Consider the following 14,941-nt stretch of genomic DNA (forward strand, 5'->3'; position numbering starts at 1 on the left):
GGGTAACAACATTTTTTTTTTTTTTAATTTTATGATGTTATGTTAATCCCCATACATGACATCGTTAGTTTTTGATGTAGTGTTCCATGATTCATTGTTTGTGCATAACACCCAGTGCTCCATGCAGAACGTGCCCTCTTTAATACCCATCACCAGGCTAACCCATCCTCCACCCCCATCCCCTCTAGAACCCTCAGCTTATTTTTCAGAGTCCATCATCTCTCATGGTTCGTCTTCCCCTCCAGAAGACATTTGGAAACCATGCTGTACTCTGTTCATGTAGCAGCAGTGAGTGCTCTGCCTAACGGGGACTAGCTTTACAGTTCCTTCTGGAAAGGCCAAGAAGATGACCTAGCATTTACAACTTTTGTTTTGCCAGGATGGCAGCACAGGGTTACAGGGCTTCCAGGGAGAGAGTCTCCTCCTCATCCCATCACTGTCTGGGACATGCTTTTGAAGGAATGAGGGCCTTGTCCTATCATATCCATGGGCATCAGTCCCACTGGAGTCCCAGAGGAAAAGGCCAGGTAAGGTGAGATTTCTTTTTTTTTTTTTTTTTTTTTTTTTAAGATTTTTTTTTTTATTTATTAATTTGAGACAGAGAGAATGAGATACAGAGAGCATGAGAGGGAGGAGGGTCAGAGGGAGAAGCAGACTCCCCGCCGAGCAGGGAGCCCGATGCGGGACTCGATCCCGGGACTCCAGGATCATGACCTGAGCCGAAGGCAGTCGCTTAACCAACTGAGCCACCCAGGCGCCCTAAGGTGAGATTTCTAATAGCAAGGTAGAATTTCCTGGCATCGATCAGCGGTGAGTATGAAAATTCTTTACCAAAAATGACAATTTGAAATTGACTTTAGTGGGACAAGAAGCACTCTCTCACCCTGGTTCTTGATTAAGCATTTGGGGTGTGTCTAGGTGGTTTTGAGGGTGCTCCTATGGGGACATGTGGCCTTTACTCCAAAGATTAGGCTGAGAATTCTAGAGGAAATCTCCTTCCCTGAACTTACAGGGAAATTCAAGATAAAGTTGAATAAACCATACACATTTTTACGCGTATTGACACAATTTTGTGTTGCTCTTGTTGACTGCTATACTTCTGTTCTCTCCAAACCTGTAGTAATATCTCAGTATTCCAACCCAGTTCACCTGGGCATTAAGGGAAAAGGTATGAGTTCCTGCTGGTCTAGGGCAGTGGCTCCCACATGGGGAAGAGGGGACGCTGACAATGTCTAGAGGCATTGTTTTCTTGACGTGGATGGATGAGGGATGCTACAGGCATCTAGTGGATAGAGGGCGGGGTTACTGCTAAACATTTTACACCGCACTGGACAACCCCCCCAAAACAAAGAAGTACCCAGCCCGACATGTCAAGAGCACCACAATTGAGAAGCTGTGGTCTAGAGTCTTAAATGGAAGGCAGTGTTTGCTAAAGTAGCTTGGTTTTGGTTAACAGCAGTAATTAGTTAGGAATCACCAAAGAAGAAAGTAAAATTCAAGACATAAAAACGCAAACTTTTGTTGTGTGAATATCTTCTCCCAGGGGTTTTGCTGCAAAACCTGGATATTTAAGGTTGGTTTAGTTTTGTTTTTGTTTTTATAAGGTGATAAGTTTCTTCAAAAACAGGCTGGACATATAGGCATCTTGAGCCTGGTTAGTAGTAGGGACTGTACCAGCTTTCAGAGTCGATTCCAGGTCATTGGACAGGTGGAAACTTGATTAGTACAATTGTTTTTACTGAGATTCAACATTGCTCTGTGCCAGGGTCTGTGCTAAGCTCTTCACATGCAATCTCATGCACACCGCCCAGCAAGCCTTCTAAATAAGGAGGAATTTTACTTATTATTAAGAGGAAGAAGCAAAGGCTCAGTTTAATGAATTTTTCCAGGATCTTAAGTTAGTGAGTATACATCTGAGATGCTCCATTCTCTTCCAATTTTACCAGAATCCCACTGTCACCTTTGTCATTAGCTCTAGTTGTGAGCCACACAGAATGTCTACCATTCCTCCAATTTCTGCATTTATAGGACTGCTCCGACCTCACCTCAAGGTTGTGCACTCCCAGCTAACTTTAGGAGCACTATCTCCTAACTCACGGCAAGAGAGTCAATTCTTTACCCAGTTTGAGTTTCCTCTTCGTGAAACTCCCTCTGGCCATGACCCTCCCCTAACGGGAGGCATCCCTGTTCCACCTGCGGTCAGAGTGGGGAGGCCGGCAGGAAAGCCGTGTCCCTCGATGAGCAAACACTGTATCTCTTTTATCAGACTGACTCCAGGCACCTTGTATAAGGAGCTACTGGTCTTTAATTATCTCCAAACATCTAAAGTGCTGCAGAATGAGGTTGTCATACACACACACAAATATATAACATAAAAATAAAAGTTGTATGCACTTGTAAATATATGTATATTTGATTTATTTGATCTCTAAAATAATATTTATTTTAAACATTAGGTATAGGTACCCTTACAGATGTAGTTGATATAGATGCAGATGCAGATATACATATAAATGATCTAGATCTAAACTGACTTTAGGCAGGAAGAACAGCCTGGATAAAAGCACAGAGAACTTCTGGGGAATTCTGCTTCTTATGTATTTGGCATGCAATTGATGGGGTGGAGGTGATACGGATCTTCAATTATGGTACCCGTGTTTGCTATTTATTTCCTTATCATTTAAAAATTGCATTTGGGTTTAGCCTCCTGTTCTCATTCCAGCCTCTTAAATTACAGTCTCCGCTCATCAATTATTGGTCCTTTTATAAGGAAAACATTCATAATTACACACCTCCTACAATCAGCCTCTCAGCTGCATCCCAGAAGTCCCATATGTAGTATTGTCATCATCATGCTTGTGATATTTTATGTCTTCCTGTTATTTCTTCTTTGACCCATGAATTATTAAGAAATGTGTTTTTCAATCGACAATGATATGTTTTTCAGAGTCTGCTTTCTATTATTGATTTTTAACTTAATTTCTTTTTTCAGGTGATTTATTCGGATGGTATTCATGTGCCTATCTTAAATGTTCCTGTTGCCTAGTATTTGAATTCCATTATGTTTATCCATAAAGTTACCAATTATTATTATTTTAAATGTTGTAAAGTCAGCGCTTGTTTATATTCACCCACATTTACCGGGTTTTTTGCTCTCGGTTTCTTCTGACATCACCGTCTCCCTTGTAGGATCAATTTTTATTTTTCCCTTTACATGTTGCTGTAGTGAGAGTTTGGAGCAAATCCTTTTAGAGATCTGAATTTTGGTGTATGGGTTTCATATATACACAAATGTATGTAAATACGTGTATATATGTGTGTCCTCTCAGAATGCTCAGTCCTTATGAGCTCGGAGCCCGCGTCCTGGGCCAGCACAGGCAGGCCCTGTTCTGAAGATCCGGAGGTGCAGTGTAGTCCTGACCCTCAAGCAATTCACGGGGCCGCGCAGAACGATCCAGGAGAGGCAACCAAGAGAAGAGAGCAACCATGACAGCCCCTGGGAAGGGGCGGCTGGAGCTGAGCACTAACGCAGACCCGGGGAAACGAAGAGGCATTAATGTGCGCCCAGGCGCAGGGTGTGGGGGCGCGCTCCGCAGCGGGGCTCGCCGGGGAACCCCGAGATGTCTCCAGGGAGGTGGGGGCGCCCCGCGGCCACTGCACCTGGCAACAGTGCTGAGACGAGTTCCACCAAGGCCCCTCGTCTGAGGGCCACCCATGCAACCAGAATGGTGATAGCTCGACTTCAAACTCTTGTGGCAGACGCCGATTGCGCGGAGCTTGTCTGCGGCTGGTGCTTACTCGACAGGCGCTGGTTCCCCTCCACCTGCCTCACTCCACCTGCTGAGGAAACGTCCAGATTCGCCAGCCCTTTCACAGTGTTTTCAGCAGTGGTTCTCAAAACGACCATGGGACTTTGATGCGCAGCCCGGAGATTCTGATTTTTTTGGTTTGGGGCTTGGCCTGGACAACCGTACTTTTTTTTTTTTTTTTTTTAAGTTTTCCAGACGACTCTGATGTGCATCAGTGTTAAGAACCACCGGCTTACACGCTGTGAATTGTGCAAGACTGTTGACTCTCAGATCTGTACCTCTGAAACAAATAATGCAATATATGTTAAGAAAAAAAAAGAAGAAGAAGGTAGCAGGAGGGGAAGAATGAAGCAGGGAAATCGGAGGGGTAGACGAACCATGAGAGACGATGGACTCTGAAAAACAAACTGAGGGTTCTAGAGGGGAGGGGGGTGGGAGGATGGGTTAGCCTGGTGGTGGGTATTGAGGAGGGCACATTCTGCATGGAGCACTGGGTGTTATGCACAAACAATGAATCATGGAACACTTCATCTAAAATTAATGATGTAATGTATGGGGATTAACATAAGAATAAAAATAAATAAATAAATAAATAAATAAGAAAAAGAAAAGAACCACCGGCTTACAGTCTCTGATGCTTCCATCAGCTTTTCTCAACAGGGTTCTACACTCATCTTAGCCAAAAGGCCAAGAAGCGATCAACAGGGTTCTACAAAACAATTAAGCCCCACAGAAAATTATTTGATTGGTTATCTTCTCCATTTTTCCAAAGATGGTGTGGAGGTAGTAACATTCTAGTGCATGGGAGATGAATCAGTTCGTTACCACAGACGATGCCTGGGGCATTAGGCTGGATTCTCTAGTGGACAGAGGTGATGTTTATGATGTTCAAAAGCTATATTCAACAGCTAATGGGTTAGCGAGCTGATTCTCTACAGGAGGAAGAAAAGCCCTGAGTGGTTGCATCTGCCACGTTCTGTGGTGGAAATACTCCTACCATGGATTTCACCTTGCAAAATTCCTGAAGAGTTAAAAAATAACTTCCACGTCTTGGTCGCACAAATTGGCAGGACCTGCCTATGGGACACACTTCATTTCTTGAGAAATTGGTCTATTTAGCCATGAAACTGTTTTGGAGGCCATATGGTGGTGGTTGTTCTTGGATTTCATCAAAGCAGCTCAAGTGTATATTTCATACCAATGTAGCCTGGAAGATAAGAGCTGGATTCGCACTCACGCTCTCTCCCAGGCCTGTCCTGCTCTTTCCTTTCAGCTTCTTTGTTCTAATTGTTTTTATATTGGGTATAACCCAATATTTTCCTTAAAAGTAGTTTTTTGTTTTTCGTTGTTTTTTTTTTTTTTTAACCAAAGAACAAGGTGATTTTTTTTTTTTCTTCTTCGATTATCCACTCCCAGAATGTACTGTACGAACAGAGCATCCCACAGCTGACAAAGACAACCTCTACAGCTTCCCAGTAAAAAATGAGAAAATCGGCATTTGGAAGATGAGGGGGACTCTCTGTATCCTGCATTGAGTTAGGGACAGATCTGAGACTAGTGCATCTGTCCACCTGATTCTGAAATGGTTAGGTTTAGTTAAACATTTATTGGACTTTGGCATGTTTCTAGATGTTATCTCCTAAAAATGGATAATATCAAAACTTTGACCTAATTTTACTTAGAGCCTAATCAAACGGAGAAATATGTGAATAAGTCATTCCGACATGTTATATTTAGTACAAAAAAAGGGGTACGTTTTTCCTAGGGAAGGACCAGGAAGGACAGAATTCAGTGGAGGAGAGGGCCGGGGGTACACAGAGGAATCCTCCTGGAGGTCAGGACCCATTGCCGATGGCCCATGGGCAAGTCACGGGGTATATGTGGTGGCTGGGAGAAGGGAGAACAAGGGATACTCCTGGCCAAGGACTCAAGAGCTTTGTCAAGTAAACTCTTGTAAAAATAAATTATTTTAAATTTAAATTGAATTATTCTTCAGAGTTAAAAAACAATGTTTCTCTCTCTCCCCCTCTCTCCCTCTTTTTAAATATCACTTTACATTTGCCTGGATTTTTTTTTCTTTGATTTTTATAGTGGAAGATAAATGACAGGAAAGAAATTCGATCTGTCTGACCAGGCTTTAGTAAACGTCTCTGTACAATGCTATTGTGGTGACAAGCAAACTTTGCAAAAGAAGGAAGCTCACATGGGAAACTCCAAAAAATCATTAAAAATAATAATTAAAAACTCTTCTCTGTACAGTCATTTTGGAGAAAAGCTTGGTAATTTCTTGTAAAACTACCCATATTCTTGCCATATGAGCCAGCAGTCATGCTCTTTGGTATTTACTCAAAGGAGGTAAAAAACTTATGTCCACACAAAAACCTACACACGATGTGTACAGCAGCTTTATTGATAGTTGACATTTGAAAGCAACCAAGATGTTCTTCAGTAGGTGAATAAATAAAATGTGAAACATCCAGACAATGGAATATTATTCAGCGCTAAAAAGCAATGAGCTACAAGCCATGAAAAGACATGGAGGAAAATTAAATGCCTATTCCTAAGTGAAATAACGAAATCTGAAAAGGCTATAGGCTGTGTGCTTTCAACTATGTGATATTCTAGAAGAGTCAAAATTATCGACTCAGTAAAAAGATCAGTGGTTGCCAGGGGCTGGTTGGGAGGGATGAATAGGCAGAGCCCAGAGAATTTTTAGTCAGTGAAAGTACTCCATATGATATTATAATGGTGGGGATGTGTCATTAAATATTTGTTCAAACTCATAAAATGTTCAACACCCAAATGAAATCCTTATGTAAGTGACGGTCTTTTAGGTGATAAGGGTGTGTCCTTGTGGGTCCACCAGTTGTGAAAAGTGTGTGTTCTGGTGAGGGATGCTGGTTGCAGAAGAGGCTGTGAGTCTGTGGGGCATAGCAACTCTGTACCTTCTCCTTAACATTGCTGTGAACAAAAAACTCCTCTAAGAAATAAAGTCTATTAAAAAAATAAAACTCTCCCTTCATCTCCATTCTAGCCCAGAAAGAACAGTACCTAAATGAGCATTTTTATGCTCAACGAGGAATTTATAGAACTTCTGAGAGGTCAAGTAACAATACTAAAAAAGAAACTCTTTGGAAAGTTTGAGAGAAAAAAAACCCAACAAAATAGACTGTTGCAATTGCACAACTGATGTATTTGACTGAAACCCTGTGTGATAGTTAATTTCTATGTCAAAAAATAAATGACATATAAATCAAAGAGTTGAAGAAGGGGAGAGTATTTGTGCACATAAGTTATTCTCTCCTATCTCTTTTAAGATGAAATGTAAATTATATCCTACATTTAAAAATTGAGCAGCAAGATTTGCATTTCTCATCAATGATTTTGTCATCACAACCTGCTTTGCCAAGAAGTTTATCTAAGTGCCATTTGGATATACTTCCTTTCCCTAGTACTTAGTCATCACTACATTGCCTACTTTATCTTTATTAATACTGATACTTTTTTATGGCATAGCATCAAACCTCAAAACCTTTATGGTTTATCATAACAAACATTCCGTGTCTGCTCAAGGATCTGGAGGTCTGCAGAACGTCTCCTGATCTTGCCTGGGGTGAGCTGGTCTTGGTTCCAAGCTCTGGATTGGGTTCAGGTTTGCTGGACATCCCCATGTTTCCTTGGTCCAGCTTCTAGAAGGGGTAGCTTCCTAATGGCAGGTGCATGGTTGAAGTTCCTATTCGAAACAATCTGCCACCACTGCATAAGTCACAGCCCAGCATCAAGGTGGGAGGAACATGCTGTACTGATGCAGTATCCTCAAAGTCACAGAGCAAAGAGAGGGACTGATTACCTCAGAGCACCAATCCGATCAATTAAAAATGGAATCTCTATAAATTTTCCTGCACTTTTCTTTGCTACTGCTACAAACCCACTTCCATTAGAATTGCATTTCTTAATCCATCTACGACACAGTCTCTTATTCTCATATATTTATTGCTACGAAATCTTTCATATGTCATTGTTCACTACACTTCTGCTAAAAAGTCATCAGGGTTATAAGGCAACTTTTCCAAAGACAGAGACCCAGTTCCCTGCATTTCTTCCCTCTGCTCTGATTTCCTCTGAAGTCGAATAAACTCCAACACAACCAGTCACAAAGGTGGTACCTAACATCCTCTCTGACCCCTTCTGACCCACGCCTCTCACTAATCTTATTCGAATGTTTTAACTTGCTCTTCTCACCTCGTCCATTCATTGTCCATCACTCCACCCGCTGAAGTCTGACTTTCTCCCTCCTCCCGGATGCTTTTACTGAACCTGCTCTCATTCAGGCATCGCGTGGTTCTCTGTCTTTATGCCATGAAATAGCTAAAATTCAGCTGGTACATTGTGCATCCCCTCATTTTGAAATGCTCTGCTTACTTCTTGCAGAAAGCCACATTCTCCTGGTCCCTGCTGTAGGATGGCACCCTCCTACCCTGCCTCCTCTGCTGGCCTTCCCACCTCCCGAATTCCTTCTGAGAGTGCATGTCCATTAGAGCCCTGGAGTAGAGCCTGCTCATCTGCATGGGATCTTGTCCTTCGGTGATCAGAGCTCCTGTCCTCCTTCCCGGCTGCTGCAACCCACAAGGCATGGCAGGCTGAATTCCTTCCAAACACTTCAGAGTTTGTCCCAAACTACAGGTCATCATCTTTCTCCATATACTTCTTTCTTTCCTTAAGTCTTTATCCTGGCCATTTGTATGGTCTCAAACAAGCTTGGGTAGTCCTGGCTGGCCCGGAGCCGTCTCGAAGTCCCCACGTTCCATCAGTCACCAAGTCTCAAGGGCTTTGTCTCCCCAGGACTTTTTTTTTTTTTTTTTTGCAAATCCTTTCCTCTTTCCTGTACCCAGTGCTCTACTAATAACAACTACCTGTGTTACTCATTTTCTAGGACCCAATCACTATGCTAGCACTTTGCTTTTCATGCCATGTTTTTCTTCTAAGGCAAGTATTAATCTTTCTAAACCATAGATGGGAAGATGGTCTCAGAGATTTGGAGGATGAGAAAAATCAGGCTCCAAGAAATTATGTAACTTGTTTGGGGGCTGTGATTTGTCAAGCTGACTGAACTAAAAGTCTAAGTGGGCTTTTAGTTCCGTCTTCACACTTTTTGTAGTTAAATAGTTACATAGTTTGCATTTGGTTTGAATACGGTGCTTCATCTCCAAATCTCTTGCTTCTATGAAGTTGATAGAAGTGATATTTGCTCAATGTTTACTATGTGCTGGGAGCTATGTCGGGTGCTAGAGACAGAAACGTGAGGAAGACCTTGTTCTGCCTTCAGCAGCTCACACATTCCCACCACTGACTAATAAAGACAAAGTTAGAATAAAGAAAAAGTTAGTAAATAACAATCTATCAATTTTGTTATTCTAGAAATTTGGTGACAAAGTAATTTGTATTATTATTAAACCCTTAAAATATTACATTTGGGGGCATTTATACAAGTTATCCAGGTGATTCCGGCCAGGAACCATGTTGAACAGAAACCACTAGGTATCCACTAATGGCGTCTTTACCTCCATTATCAGGACAACTTGCATCTGTTGCTTCAGACTTAGTTAATATGTCCCATTTATGACTTAACACTGAAAAAAAAAAAATCCAACAAGGCTCAAAACTGAAGTCAGACAGCTCAGGATGAGAGGAATTTTGCCAACCTGTCATCCTCTCAACAACATGCACTTCAAGGAAATTCACGTGTTAAACACATTCCCTCTCCCCCACCTTGTGAGATGTGGCCATATAGACTCTGGTTTTAAGTGGTAATCAGCAATAATGTATTGCTTGTTCCTTAATGTCAGTATTGGTGATTTAGTGATTAATTATCTGACTGCTGTGTAGTGCTTAAAATAATCCAAATGTATGAAGTAAATTAGTTGATCAGGAGGAAATTCTGTCATGCAAATTCATGCAATACAGACCCTCACTGTCACACTCATTGCTGACAACATAAGGGGGTCACCAGAGTGGCTGGCCCCTGTTAATTTATTTTCTCAGACACACCATACATATTCATGATATCCTGCTGTTTGTCTGTCACCTCAAAGAAGCCCGATCTTCGGAATCACAATTAACAGAAAATATGCACATTTAGCCAATGAGAAAGAGGAGGCTAGAAGAGTTGTGAATCTGATTTTATTTTATGTGTTTTTTTTTTTTTTCCGGATTTTACTACAGATTGGAAGCAACAGCTATTTGTCCATATGGTCTTAAATCGTTAGTTCATGGACAGTGAGGTACAAGACTCCTAGGCAAAAAAGTATTTGTGAAAGGGAAATATTTATTCATTCATTTTAAGGTCCCACAGTTTGCTAAACCACTAAACAGTCTACTCTAATCGACATTAAATGCCTGCCGATTGTGCCAGATAAGGAAATTGAACTAAGTGCCCAGGCACAACCCAGTGTGTGAGTGCCCACATCCCATCCTTCAGGCTAATGGATGGTGACAGGATCCTGATATCTCTGCCACTGTAATAACAGAGCCAGGGCAAGGGCATCTGTCAGATGCTGTGTGTTCACTTGGGCATTTCCTTCTCTCTAGGAATACAATGTGTTTCATTAGCAAAAAGATAGAAGACGGGATAATTACTTACTCCAGCAGAGATGCACCTTGCTCATCTAGATAGCTTCAACAGGGAGACACAGACAGAGGAAAAGAGACACATTCTGGATAACATACATTCTTTTCGAAGGTTGCATTCAACAAACATGGTTTTTTTGCAAGAATGAGACATTTCCTGAATGGACACTTGTTGCTTCATGGTAACATTGTAACCTTCATTGTTTTTAACTTCACATCAAAATCTCTGAAACAACATCTCCATCTGTGAAGGAAAAAAATAGCTTTAAAAAATGGAATTTGTCCATTTTTTTAGGATTTTATTTATTTATTTATTTGATAGAGAGAGACACAGAGAGAGAGGTAACACAAGCAGGGGGAGTAGGAGAGGGAGGGTGAAGCAGGCTTCCCGCTGAGCAGGGAGCACCATGCGGGGCTCGATCCCAGGACCCTGGGACCATCACCTGAGCCGAAGGCAGATGCTCAATGACTGAGCCACCAAGGCGCCCCCGTCCATGATTTCTGAGTAAAGAAATAGGGTAAGGGGTAAGGAGCAGAGTCATGTTATCTTCCTTCTAAAAAGACATGGAATATTAAACGGTGAAAAGTACATCACAAGTTTCCCCAAAGCCTTCATGTATCCTTTTAGACATGTACAAAGCACAGGATTAATTCCACTGGTAATATTTGTGTCAGGGCCTCACTGATTAATTTAATATTCTGATTGGACAAGCAGCAGAGTTTTAACGGCTGTTAACTTTTTGGCAAGTAGCTCTGGGAAGGCGGTAATGAGATTAACATTCAGAGGACAAATTTGTTTTTTGCTGTATTTAATTACAACTTTGACACCAAATAGTGTTCACTCTGAATTCTCTAGATAGGACACTCTTATCTGCATTTGTGTCACATGGTGGGGCCTGCTTTGAAAAAACTGTGGAAAATGGGGTCTTTATAAACTGCCCTCTGCAAGGTCAGGGGACGTTTATGAAGAAGGTCAGGAGTAGATGCTTGAAATTAAATTTAGATTCCTACAGTCAATCCTTGGTGGAATATAGATACAGTACTTAATCCTCATCCATACTTTAACTATTTACAAAATATTTTACAGTCATCATGTCATTTGATTATTCCGCAGAACTCTTTGAAGTAAGTTGCCTCATGGCTATTTTATAATTGAGCATGGTTGTAGATGTTGGGCTGAGGTCACGTACGTTTTGTTTGGAAAGCCTGAGCTGAAGCTCAGGTTTCATTGCATTGCATCCTGGAGTTTGGCAGTATAGAAAGGATGTGATTTTAGAAGCCTAGGGTCAGGGGCATCTGGGTGTCTCAGTCGGTTAAGCGTCTGCCTTCAGCTCAGGTCATGATCTCATGGTCCTGAGATCAAACCCCGCATCGGCTCCTTGCTCAGTGGGAAATCTGCTTCTCCCTCTCTCTCTGCTTACCGCTTCCCATGCTTGTGCTCTCTCTCATTGTCAAATAAAGAAATAAAATCTTAAAAGAAGCCTAGAGTCATTTATTCATTTATGGTCACCCCACTGTCAGGATTTGTAAATAGGCACTCTACTTTTCTCAGACAAGTTAGGAAGTAAAGGGAAAAATTGCCTTGTTTAAACTTCTGGAGGAAAATGAGTATTTTCTAAAGAATTAGAGGAAACTTCTAATTCAGAAAACACTGAGGAAACGGAATCAGTTATGTGTCTGGTCCTATATTTGGCACCAAATGCATTAGGGGATGGAGAACACAGCACACCTTGTCTTCTTTGTTCTCACCAGTATCAATGTAAGATCCCTCAAAGCCTTTTTCAAAATAAATAATCTATAATCTATATATTCTCAAGCATTCCTATATTTTAAGTTAATATACAACTACATACAAATAAGAAGTTATAATCATTCTTCAACTTTTTATTTTATTAAGTTTTTCTTTTTAATTTCAATTCCAGTATAGTTAACATGCAGTGCTGTATTACTTTCAGGTGTAAAATACAGTGATTCAACAATTCTATACATTACTCAATGCTCATCATGGTAAGTGTACCCTCAATCCCCTTTATCTATTTCTTCAATCCCCCCCCCACCAGCTACCTCCTCTCTGGTAACCATAAGTGTTAGTTAAAAGTCTGTGTCTCTCTCTCTCTTTTTCCTTTGTTCATTTGTTTTGTTTCTTAAATTCCTCATATGAATGAAATCATATGGCATTTGTCTTTCTCTGACTGGCTTACTTTGCTTAACATTATACTTTCTAGCTCTATCCATGTTGCAAATGGCAAGATTTCATTCTTTTCTATGACTAATATTCAATAGTATATAAACACCACATCTTCTTTATCCATTCATCTATGGATGGACACTCGGGCTATTTCTGTAGTTCAGCTATTGTAAATAATGCTGCAGGTATCCTTTCAAATTAGTATTTTTGTATTCTTTGGGTAAAGACCCAGTAGTGCAAATCCTGGAACCTCGGGTAGTTCTATTTTTGACTTGTTGAGAACCCTCCAGACTGCCTTGCACAGTGGCTGCCCTGGTTTGCCTTCCCACCAACAGTGCGCAAGGGCCCTGTTCTCTCCATATTTTCACCAACACTTGTTGTTTCTTGTGCATTCTTTAACTTTTTAAATTTCTTCACACTGTCTTATGAATGTGATAACATTTATTTTTTTGGTTAATAAGGTATTTGAATGGCAGTTGTATGTTCCAATGACTAAGTCTAGACAAGATATGGTGGACGGTACATACAACCTCATCACTACTCTGAATGCAAATCTTTCCAGCTTTTCCTTCCATCCATCCATCCATCCATCCATCCATCCATCCATCCATCCATCCATCAACAGTACTTATTGATCCTCTTATGTACCAGTTACTGAGATGACAAAATCCTTCAAGAAACTGATAGTCTAAATGTATGGTCTATGGATAACTTCTGTTTGTTTGTTTTTGCTTTTGTTTTTGTTTTATAAAAGTCAGTGTGATCAGTAAAGATTAATCAATTCCAGAAACTCTGGAATGTAATTTATTCATTCAGCAACTAGTTCATTCCACAGAGAGAATATATTAGCTATCATGCTTGAAATGGGTGAGGAAATTTAATTAGATAAGAACAAGAATATGTTTTAAAAATATTAAATAAAATGTCAAGCATATAGGACAATATTGGGTAATTTCATTGGCTCTGTTTCTTCTTCACATGAAAAATACTTTTTTAATATTGGTGTTTGAACAGAGAGGAAAGCTGATTAAAACAATCACATGATTGCGAGTAATTTCAGAAGTATTTGGCTGGTGCTTTTGGGGGCATGTTGACGTTCTGTGTGTTCATACAACTGGCATGTATTCCACAGTTTGAGTGTGCAGTGTTGTTCCGGAAGTGCTATCTACCCTTGGCTAACTGTCACTGACGTGTTGCCGTGTCGAGAGCATGATGGACACCCAGGTATCCGTTGAGGTATGATGTGTCCATTCACTGCCCTGTTTGGTGGCTTGTGCAGAAAATTCACAGTGTGAACTGGTGGTCCCTTAGGCATGCCTACAGTGCCAGCTCTGTCCCAGCCTCTGATTGACTTCCACCAGCGGGATGCAATGGCCAGTGAGGCTCACCTGGGTTCAGGTATTATTACTTTAGATAATGACTAAGTAGGGTTCCCAGATTGGCATTTCAGAGACAAAGCAATTATCAAAGAATAATTAAATCACAGCATGAGCGAAGCAACTTTACATCTCGCTAAGTAGTTTACTTTAGGCATTTTAACTAATTCCAGCTATCTCTGTAGACACAGGTGTCCAGATCTCATATATTCCTGTCGTCTCCTGATCTGGCGCCTGGTGGCTGGCTCTCTTCCTTCACACACACACACACACACACACACACATCGAAGCACACTCACATGTTGAACTCACCACGTACATCACTACCAGCAAGTTGACTCAGCCTCTTCTGCTAACTGCTGTTCTTACCAGATTCTGGTCACTCCTTTCTCTTTTTTTGCTCTGCTGTTCGTGCACCCGGTTCATCCATGAGCTCTGCAATCATTTTCTCAGGGGCTCTTTTTCTCCTGATGATGATCTTGGAGTTTCCTCTTAATCTGAGTAACCCTAGTCCCAAAGTGAAAGCTCTCACCCGCCGTATCCTCCTTCTATCATCACAACTGCTCTGTGGCCGCCCCAGCCTTCGTTTGACTTGAGTGTGACTGGCCAGGGCCCCAGAGACTGTCTGCTCTGATGCCACGTGGCCGTTCGGGTTCTCTCATGATAAAGGCAGGAATGACAAATATGTCAAAGGGAAGGAAGATGAGCTCAGGAAGGAGCCTCCTGTGCGATCCTGCTTTTTGACTCAAAAATTCTCCTGGCAAGTTCTTCTCAGCCAAAGATAAACCTCACAATCAAAACTAAGTTTTTGGTCATCCATTTTTCCTGGAAAGGAACAGAGGAACAGCTCAGCATTTGAAACTTTACAGTGTGTCAGTTGCCAAAGCAAAAGAGAAATGGGACTTTATAACAATTCATTATTAAATATAATACACATAGAA

The 14,941-nt window shown here is 41.2% G+C and overlaps 1 long non-coding RNA gene across 1 annotated transcript; it reads right to left on the minus strand.

Annotated features, from left to right (window-relative positions):
• Positions 1-2,420: 2,420 nt before the first annotated feature.
• On the minus strand, positions 2,421-14,648 carry LOC135361836 (uncharacterized). The gene is made up of 3 exons (XR_010405976.1): positions 14,370-14,648; positions 10,450-10,680; positions 2,421-4,089 (listed from the first exon to the last, which is right to left on the minus strand). It is a non-coding gene; the product is annotated as an uncharacterized LOC135361836 (long non-coding RNA).
• Between the last annotated feature and the right edge of the window lie 293 nt (positions 14,649-14,941).

The sequence above is a fragment of the Mirounga angustirostris genome, unplaced genomic scaffold, assembly GCF_029215605.1.
Source record: "Mirounga angustirostris isolate CCGP_5_RB_7025 unplaced genomic scaffold, mMirAng1.0.hap1 SCAF_10, whole genome shotgun sequence".
Classification (NCBI taxonomy): domain Eukaryota; kingdom Metazoa; phylum Chordata; class Mammalia; order Carnivora; family Phocidae; genus Mirounga; species Mirounga angustirostris.